Source organism: Schistocerca americana, chromosome 10 (genome assembly GCF_021461395.2).
Source record: "Schistocerca americana isolate TAMUIC-IGC-003095 chromosome 10, iqSchAmer2.1, whole genome shotgun sequence".
In the NCBI taxonomy this organism is placed as follows: domain Eukaryota; kingdom Metazoa; phylum Arthropoda; class Insecta; order Orthoptera; family Acrididae; genus Schistocerca; species Schistocerca americana.
Genome location: NC_060128.1, coordinates 83,554,833 through 83,564,291, shown reverse-complemented (window position 1 = coordinate 83,564,291; position 9,459 = coordinate 83,554,833).

Genomic DNA, 9,459 nt, shown 5'->3' with positions numbered 1-9,459 from the left:
GCCAAAGTTATCTAGTATCACCCGTATGAATAGCTACGCGTCTTTCCGGTTTTTTCCCTTCAGTACAGGAGGCTACCTAGCGATTCACCCACAGTAGCATCTTTCTTAGTCTTTGGCTGATTCATGGTGGTGGTCGTTGCATGCCTGCAACCCCTTCCTTTAGTGAATTGGACTCCATTTCATAATACAGCGATAGTTCCTAAAATTCCTTCTCTCCTGCTATCCTGGCTTATTATGAACGAGCGTTGGGGCAGGCTGTTTAACTCAATTCTTCCTTCTCCCACCCCCATTTGATTGTATAATTCTTCAGTATTCAACTGTTAAATAAATGAGTCCTTTAATCTGTACATTCTGCCTTTCATTAAGTGAAACCATCCTTAGTGTCACAGTAGAATGATGAAGAACTATAACGGTTGCTACAAGGTCGTGCAGGCCTCGCGCCATTACTGATAAGATAAAGATTCAATATCGCACGTCTGGCACGACCATTGCACGCATGGCACCGATAATAATAATTTTCAGTTATCCCCCATTGATAAACTGGCTAGTGTTCACGGCTCAGTGTGAGTACGTGAGCACTAAATCCACTTAATGTGATGGAAGTAGTGGCCTCTGTTTTACCTTGCTGGTTTAAAAAATACAGGGTGTTACAAAAAGGTACAGCCTAACTTTCAGGAAGCATTCATCACACACAAATAAAGAAAAGATGTTATGTGGACATGTGTCCGGAAACGCTTAATTTCCATGTAAGAGCTCATTTTAGTTTCGTCAGTATGTACTGTACTTCCTCGATTCACTGCCAGTTGGCCCAATTGAAGGAAGGTAATATTGACTTCGGTGCTTGTGTTGACATGCGACTCGTTGCTCTACAGTACTAGCATCAAGCACTTCAGTACGTAGCATCAACAGGTTAGTGTTCATCACGAACGTGGTTTTGCAGTCAGTGCAATGTTTACAAATGCGGAGTTGGCAGATGCCCATTCGATGTATGGATTAGCACGGGGCAATAGCCGTGTCGCGGTACGTTTGTATCGAGACAGATTTCCAGAACGAAGGTGTCCCGACAGGAAGACGTTCGAAGCAATTGATCGGCGTCTTAGGGAGCACGTAACATTCCAGTCTATGACTCGCGACTGGGGAAGAACGACGAGGACACCTGCAATTGACGAGGCAATTCTTCGTGCAGTTGACGATAACCCTGATGTCAGCGTCAGAGAAGTTGCTGCTGTACAAGGTAACGTTGACCACGTCACTGTACGGAGAGTGCTACGGGAGAACCAGTTGTTTCCGTACCATCTACAGCGTGTGCAGGCACTATCAGCAGCTGATTGGCCTCTACGGGTACACTTCAGCGAATGGTTCATCCGACAATGTGGCAATCCTCATTTCAGTGCAAATGTTCTCTTTACGGATGAGGCTTCATTCCAACGTGATCAAATTGTAAATTTTCACAATCAACATGTGTGGGCTGAAGAGAATCCCCACGCAATTGTGCAATCACGTCGTCAACACAGATTTTCTGTGAACGTTTGGGCAGGCATTGTTAGTGATGTCTTGATTGGGCCCCATATTCTTCCACCTACGCTCAATGGAGCACGTTATCACGATTTCATACGGGATACTCTACCTGTTCTGCTAGAACATGTGCCTTTACAAGTACGACACAACATGTGGTTCATGCACGATGGAGCTCCTGCACATTTCAGTCGAAGTGTTCGTACGCTTCTCAACAACAGATTCGGTGACCGATCGATTGGCAGAGGCGGACCAATTCCATGGCCTTCACGCTCTCCTGACCTCAACCCACTTGACTTTCATTTATGGGGGCATTTGAAAGCTCTTGGCTACGCAACTCCGGTACCAAATGTAGAGACTCTTCGTGCTCGTATTGTGGACGGCTGTGATACAATACGCCATTCTCCAGGGCTGCATCAGCGCATCAGGGATTCCATGCGACGGAGGGTGGATGCATGTATCCTCGCTAACGGAGGACATTTTGAACATTTCGTGTAACAAAGTGTTTGAAGTCACGCTGGTACGTTCTGTTGCTGTGTGTTTCCATTCCATGATTAATGTGATTTGAAGAGAAGTAATAAAATGTTCTCTAACTTGGAAAGTAAGCGTTTCCGGACACATGTCCACATAACATATTTTCTTTCTTTGTGTGTCAGGAATGTTTCCTGAAAGTTTGGCCGTACCTTTTTGTAACACCCTGTATATATAAAATTACAGCCCTTAATGCAAGGGGCAGTAACCTGTAAAATAAAACGAGCCAACGCTTTTACCATCTGCGTCAGTGTCCGTGCGCGAAGGAATTCTTAGCCCTGCCGCAAATGAGCGACTGTGCGCATCTTCTTCAGCACGCCTCCTCGCCGTCTCTACATGTCAGGACGCTGTTTTGCCAGCCGTACAGTTGTTTCTCAGTTTCGCTCGACCCGTCCATTTGTGCGTACGGAGACGGCAAGCTGTGTGGGCGAGGAGAATTGCGGTGGCCGGACGCTGACATCGGGGCGGGGTTTACAGCGAAGCTGCTGCAGCAGTCAGCAGGCAGCAGCAAGTCAGCAAGCTGAGTGGCGCCCGCCGTAAAGCCAGCGCGCGGCTCGTAAACACGCCCCGGGGACCGGGACAGGGGAACCTCCGCCCCTGCAGGCCGGCCGCCAAGCTACCCGCAAAGCACTGCCGTCCCGCGGGTGGCCTGCCCTCACCCACACAGGGCGGCAGCGCGCGCCTTGTATATACTGTACATTGTGTGTGTGTGTGTGTGTGTGTGTGTGTGTGGAGCCGCCTTTTATCCAGAGTCCTTCCAGTCCGGAGGGTGGAGTGCTCCCCAGCTCCAGCAACGCTGTTTCCTCCTCGGAGCCGCGCAGATGAAAACCGTCTTGCTGTGTAAGACACGACAGGCAATTTCCTTCAACAGTTGGTTTGTAACACAACTTATTCAGAATCACCAAGACAGCACCGAGTCATATCTTATAGGTACTCACTGTCAGGATAAACAAATAATAAAAGAGGCTTGTAAATCTGATGTTTTTCCTTTCTGTCACAGACTGTAAGCAATTGTTCTGAATCCGTGCATCGATATACACTCCTGGAAATGGAAAAAAGAACACATTGACACCGGTGTGTCAGACCCACCATACTTGCTCCGGACACTGCGAGAGGGCTGTACAAGCAATGATCACATGCACGGCACAGCGGACACACCAGGAACCGCGGTGTTGGCCGTCGAATGGCGCTAGCTGCGCAGCATTTGTGCACCGCCGCCGTCAGTGTCAGCCAGTTTGCCGTGGCATACGGAGCTCCATGGCAGTCTTTAACACTGGTAGCATGCCGCGACAGCGTGGACGTGAACCGTATGTGCAGTTGACGGACTTTGAGCGAGGGCGTATAGTGGGCATGCGGGAGGCCGGGTGGACGTACCGCCGAATTGCTCAACACGTGGGGCGTGAGGTCTCCACAGTACATCGATGTTGTCGCCAGTGGTCGGCGGAAGGTGCACGTGCCCGTCGACCTGGGACCGGACCGCAGCGACGCACGGATGCACGCCAAGACCGTAGGATCCTACGCAGTGCCGTAGGGGACCGCACCGCCACTTCCCAGCAAATTAGGGACACTGTTGCTCCTGGGGTATCGGCGAGGACCATTCGCAACCGTCTCCATGAAGCTGGGCTACGGTCCCGCACACCGTTAGGCCGTCTTCCGCTCACGCCCCAACATCGTGCAGCCCGCCTCCAGTGGTGTCGCGACAGGCGTGAATGGAGGGACGAATGGAGACGTGTCGTCTTCAGCAATGAGAGTCGCTTCTGCCTTGGTGCCAATGATGGTCGTATGCGTGTTTGGCGCCGTGCAGGTGAGCGCCACAATCAGGACTGCATACGACCGAGGCACACAGGGCCAACACCCGGCATCATGGTGTGGGGAGCGATCTCCTACACTGGCCGTACACCACTGGTGATCGTCGAGGGGACACTGAATAGTGCACGGTACATCCAAACCGTCATCGAACCCATCGTTCTACCATTCCTAGACCGGCAAGGGAACTTGCTGTTCCAACAGGACAATGCACGTCCGCATGTATCCCGTGCCACCCAACGTGCTCTAGAAGGTGTAAGTCAACTACCCTGGCCAGCAAGATCTCCGGATCTGTCCCCCATTGAGCATGTTTGGGACTGGATGAAGCGTCGTCTCACGCGGTCTGCACGTCCAGCACGAACGCTGGTCCAACTGAGGTGCCAGGTGGAAATGGCATGGCAAGCCGTTCCACAGGACTACATCCAGCATCTCTACGATCGTCTCCATGGGAGAATAGCAGCCTGCATTGCTGCGAAAGGTGGATATACACTGTACTAGTGCCGACATTGTGCATGCTCTGTTGGCTGTGTCTATGTGCCTGTGGTTCTGTCAGTGTGATCATGTGATGTATCTGACCCCAGGAATGCGTCAATAAAGTTTCCCCTTCCTGGGACAATGAATTCAGGGTGTTCTTATTTCAATTTCCAGGAGTGTACATCAACCAATAATAGAGACCATATTAGCTGATTAAACAACGTATTCTGGTTACTTGTTCTTGCCAATCTTACATTAGGTGTATTGGTCATAACGTTTTATTCATTCAAAAGTGAAGTTACGTGATAAATATTTTTCTTCAGTCCAGATGCTTGTTGACCAGTCTAAGAGGACAACAAAAGGAAACCCGAAGCTTTGAATTTCCCATTAGCAAACAGTCCCCTCACGAAGATCGTACAAACTGACCGTCATCTGCCCGTCGCATCGTATGGAAGACTTAGCAATAGACGTCTCTGTCGCAGAGAAACAACTGAAAGAGTTTAAAACAAATACCGTATTTGCACGAATCTAATGCACTATCGAATGTAATATCCACCCCAATTTTAAAACTAAAAACCATAAGAAAGAGTTTGTTGGCACATTACTGATAGGTTAAATTTATTTTACACAGCAATTGATGTATATATTTATTATCAAAACGGCAATAATTTTTAAGTGATTCATCGTTAAGTGACACCGTCATTATTGAAAAGGCTACCTACATGACACGCAAACAAACATATCGTTAATTACAGGCGTTGTTCATCATTATTCAGTAATGTCATCATTACTGGTGTCTCCTTCAGAAACAGATTCATTTCCTCTTTCCTCGTCATCCCCGGTGTCGTTCCAGAACATATTATCTTCTCTGCCGTCTAGAGTATTTGGAATACAGCATTTCTTGAATGATTTTGCGATCACTGGTGCTTCATACTTTTCCAGGCGGCCGAAACCAGATTGCAATAACGCGGGGGTGGCACACTTAATTTTTCCTGTCGTAGTCAGTCCACGATTTGGTTCGCAAAACCATTTTTTCTGTACTTTTCCTGAATGTAACCTTTAGAAAGTTTATTCATACTAACGTCGAGAGTTTTTAATGCAAAAGTCATTCCTTCAGGAATAATAACAAGATCAAAGGATAGGCTGTGGATCCTCTTCTTTGAAGGCGAAATGAACGAAGATAAAGCGTAGATGGTAGTTCGGAAAGCCCACCAGGACGAAACTGAAATACGTTTGGGAGCCAGTCAAGTATTAAAGTTTCAGTATTCGTCCCTTCTCTTCATTTCGAATAATAAGATCATCAGGGATCAGCTTTTCATTTTTAGGGGTTTTGGAGCTTGGTTTCCGCTTGAAAGCAAGAAGCTTGCGCCCATCTGCTGTGATTGCCAGTAATACAGTTATGCGCTGTTTCGCACATGCAGATGTTCTGATAATAATTCCTTCTGTTCCGTTCTCATCAATTGTGTAATTACCAAAACCAAACAGGTGTCTCATCAACGCTGCCTATTCGGCCGCTCGAAAAATTCTTCTCTTTCGAAAGTGAGATGACATACCGCTGAAATTTTTTTTCAAAATTGTGTGGAATCTTTTGTCATATTGTTGTACGGCATAGTTGAGGTAAGCCCGGCCGTTGCATAAAGCGATCAACCCATCCACTGTTAGCCTTGAACAATTCCTTCGGTATGTTAAGAACTACGGCTTCTCTTATAATATCACACTCACAGGCTGCCCAATCTTCCTCCTTTCACGGACGAATTCCAGAATTTTTACTTCAACTAAGGATTCCTTCCTTTGCGAGGAGCAGTGAATTTCTTTCTAGTCGCGACAGAGGCGAAAAATGCCAATCTCTATTTCTTCCATAAGCGAACGCTCCTCTCATCTACAACGAACTCTCTTCCCGCACTCCGGTTGCCGTATTTTTCAGCCTGAAGAATTACTTTACATTTGTGAGTAGCACCATACGATGTTGTTCTCTGCTTGCCTTCTATTTTGTGACTACCTAATGCGAACAGATTACGCAGTAATAGACCTACAATAATGTAACGCAGTTGAGAATTACAACAATGAGCCGACCGAAGTGGCCGTGCGGTTAAAGGCGCTGCAGTCTGGAAGCGCAAGACCGCTACGGTCGCAGGTTCGAATCCTGCCTCGGGCATGGATGTTTGTGATGTACTTAGGTTAGTGAAGTTTAACTAGTTCTAAGTTCTAGGGGACTAATAACCTCAGCAGTTGAGTCCCATAGTGCTCAGAGCCTACAACAATGAGTTGTGACGTAAGCAACAATACCTAAATTTCAGTGATGTTGCTGGTCTACGACAGATTCAAGTCTTGACTTGAACATAATGCGCCATCAAATCTTACGCGCATTCCCATTTTAAGTACCGCATATAGTTAATAAAGTGTAAACTACGTTTGCATAAAGACAGTAAGTCGTCAGGTCGGGATGGAATCCCAATTCGGTTTTACAGAGAGGACTCCACGGCAGTCGCCCCTCATTTAGTTGCATTTATAGCCAATCTCTCGACCAGTTCAAACAACCATGTAACTGGAAAAAGACGCATGTGACTTCTGCACATAAGTAAGGTAAAAGGACGAAACTGCAAAATTACAGTCGAATGTCCTTAACATCGTTTTGCCGCATAATTCTTGCATATATTTTAATTTCGGGTCTGTTAAAATATCCTTGAGATAGAAAAACTTCTGTGTACAAATGAGCACGGAATTAGAAAGCATCACACGTGCGAAACTCAGCTTGCCCTTTTCTCACAGTACATCCTGTGAACGATGCAAGAAGCGCAAAGAGCAGATTATATATTCCTAGGTTTGTGGAATGCATCTGGCACGGCGGCGAACAACTGAGACTGTTAATGAAGATACGAACATGTGGAATAGGTTCGCAGATATGTGAGTGCCTCGAAGAGTTCTTAAGTTCAAAATGGCTCTGAGCACTATGCGACCGAGCGAGGTGGCGCAGTGGCTAGCACACTGGACTCGCATTCGGGAGGACGACGGTTCAATCCCGTCTCCAGCCATCCTGATTTAGGTTTTCCGTGATTTCCCTAAATCGTTTCAGGCAAATGCCGGGATGGTTCCTTTGAAAGGGCACGGCCGATTTCTTTCCCAATCCTTCCCTAACCCGAGCTTGCGCTCCGTCTCTAATGACCTCGTTGTCGACAGGACGTTAAACACTAACCACCACCACCACCACCACCACCACCACTATGGGACTTAACATCTATGGTCATCAGTCCCCTAGAACTTAGAACTACTTAAACCTAACTAACCTAAGGACATCACACAACAGCCAGTCATCACAAGGCAGAGAAAATCCCTGACCCCGCCGGAAATCGAACCCGGGAACCCGGGCGCGGGAAGCGAGAACGCTATCGCACGACCACGAGCTGCGGACACTTCTTAAGTAACAGGACCCAGTACGCTGAGCTCGATGACGAGTGTTCGTCACTGACAAGGGTATCGTCAGGAATGCCCCAGGTAAGTGCCACAGGACCGCTGTTGTATATACGAGTATAAACGATCTGATGGATACGGTGGGCAGCGATCTCTAGCTGTTAGCTGATGATGCTGTGGCGTACGAGAAGGTGTAGTCGTTGAGAGGCTGAAGGAGTATACAAGATGACTTACAATGGAATATTCCCAAGTTTTACAATGTTTCTTATAATCCGTCTTGATTGCATAAAATGTTTATTCATATGACCGGTTTCGGTTCCTCTAGAGCGATCTTCATATCTGCAATTTCGGTTACGGTAGTAACACGTCCACATACAGTAACCTACACATGCTGCGTCACATGTTACCAGTTGTCACATGTGACGCAGCATGTGAAGGTAACTGTGTGTGGACGTGTTACTCCTGTAACCGAAATTGCAAATCTGAAGATGATTCTAGAGGAACAGAAACCGATCATATGGACAAACATTTTATGCAATCAAGACGGATTATAAGCAACATTGTAAAACTACTGATTGCAGTTATCCCGTCAGATATTATGTCTGTTTCTGCAAAATATTCCCAAGTGTCAATAAACGATCTCAATTATTCTTGGCGTGTGTATAGGGCGGCAAAATAATGCAGTATCTACATTTTTTTTTTTGTGCCCAGCTTCACTTTTAACGGGTAACAGTTAATTTGACATTTTATGTTTAGAGCACACATCTTCGAAGCGATAATATATAAAAAATGTTTTTCGTATAGAAGTTGATACGTAATTAACGTTCCTGAAATTGTATAACCAACTGTTGTAATAAGTCGAAATTTTGCAAAATACCCCATCACCAGTATTGAATTTTGAAAACTGAGAACCTCTTTTACAACATAAATTAAAAAAGCTTACAAGCTACATTCATCTCTGTGCAATAAAGCTGGTTTCTGGAATAGCGTTTTTGGAAAATAAGCTGAACACAATGTACTGTCGGAGCATTTTCAGCACACCTAATTAAAATATGTAAACATTCATTACTATTCTAATAATTTATTTTAGTTATATTTTTTGTTTTAAGTTGTTGTTTTAAGTTTTACATTCACAGGCTTTTTGCTTTTTAGTTTACCGTTTCATATACGTCCATTTTGTTAATTAATTCTTTAAATATCCTAATTTATATGAGGCATATTTCAGTACATTGGTAAGCCTTGGCGAAGAGAATTGCTTATGTATTCATGATGAAGTTTGATCACGTTGTTTCACAAGTTGAGGTTGGTATCATAATCATTCAACAGAAACAGATGTGAAAATCTTCTCCCAAAGTTCTTCCAGCACCGAAAGCCGTGTAGGTTACACGCCTTTATATGGCCTTCTGAGAGCATTGAGAACACCAGATATTTCTTGTCCTCGGGTACGACGCTCAGAAGGGATTTTTTCACGCTCACCATTCGCTTACCCCAAGTTTTAAAACAAACTAATGGTGCGTATGGACCGAGAATTCGAGAACCTCATTTGGAAGCCACAAATGTCCTTGTGGCGGCGTCGAAATCTGGTAAACTAACGTCTGAACAGGTCAGAAGATATTTGAAGTGTGTTTCCTTCCCCAGTGAGGGAGAAATATGTGTATTATTGTCTGATTATTGGCGGTGATAGTGTGAAAGGACCACTTGGAGCATCGCACGTCAGGACAAGGA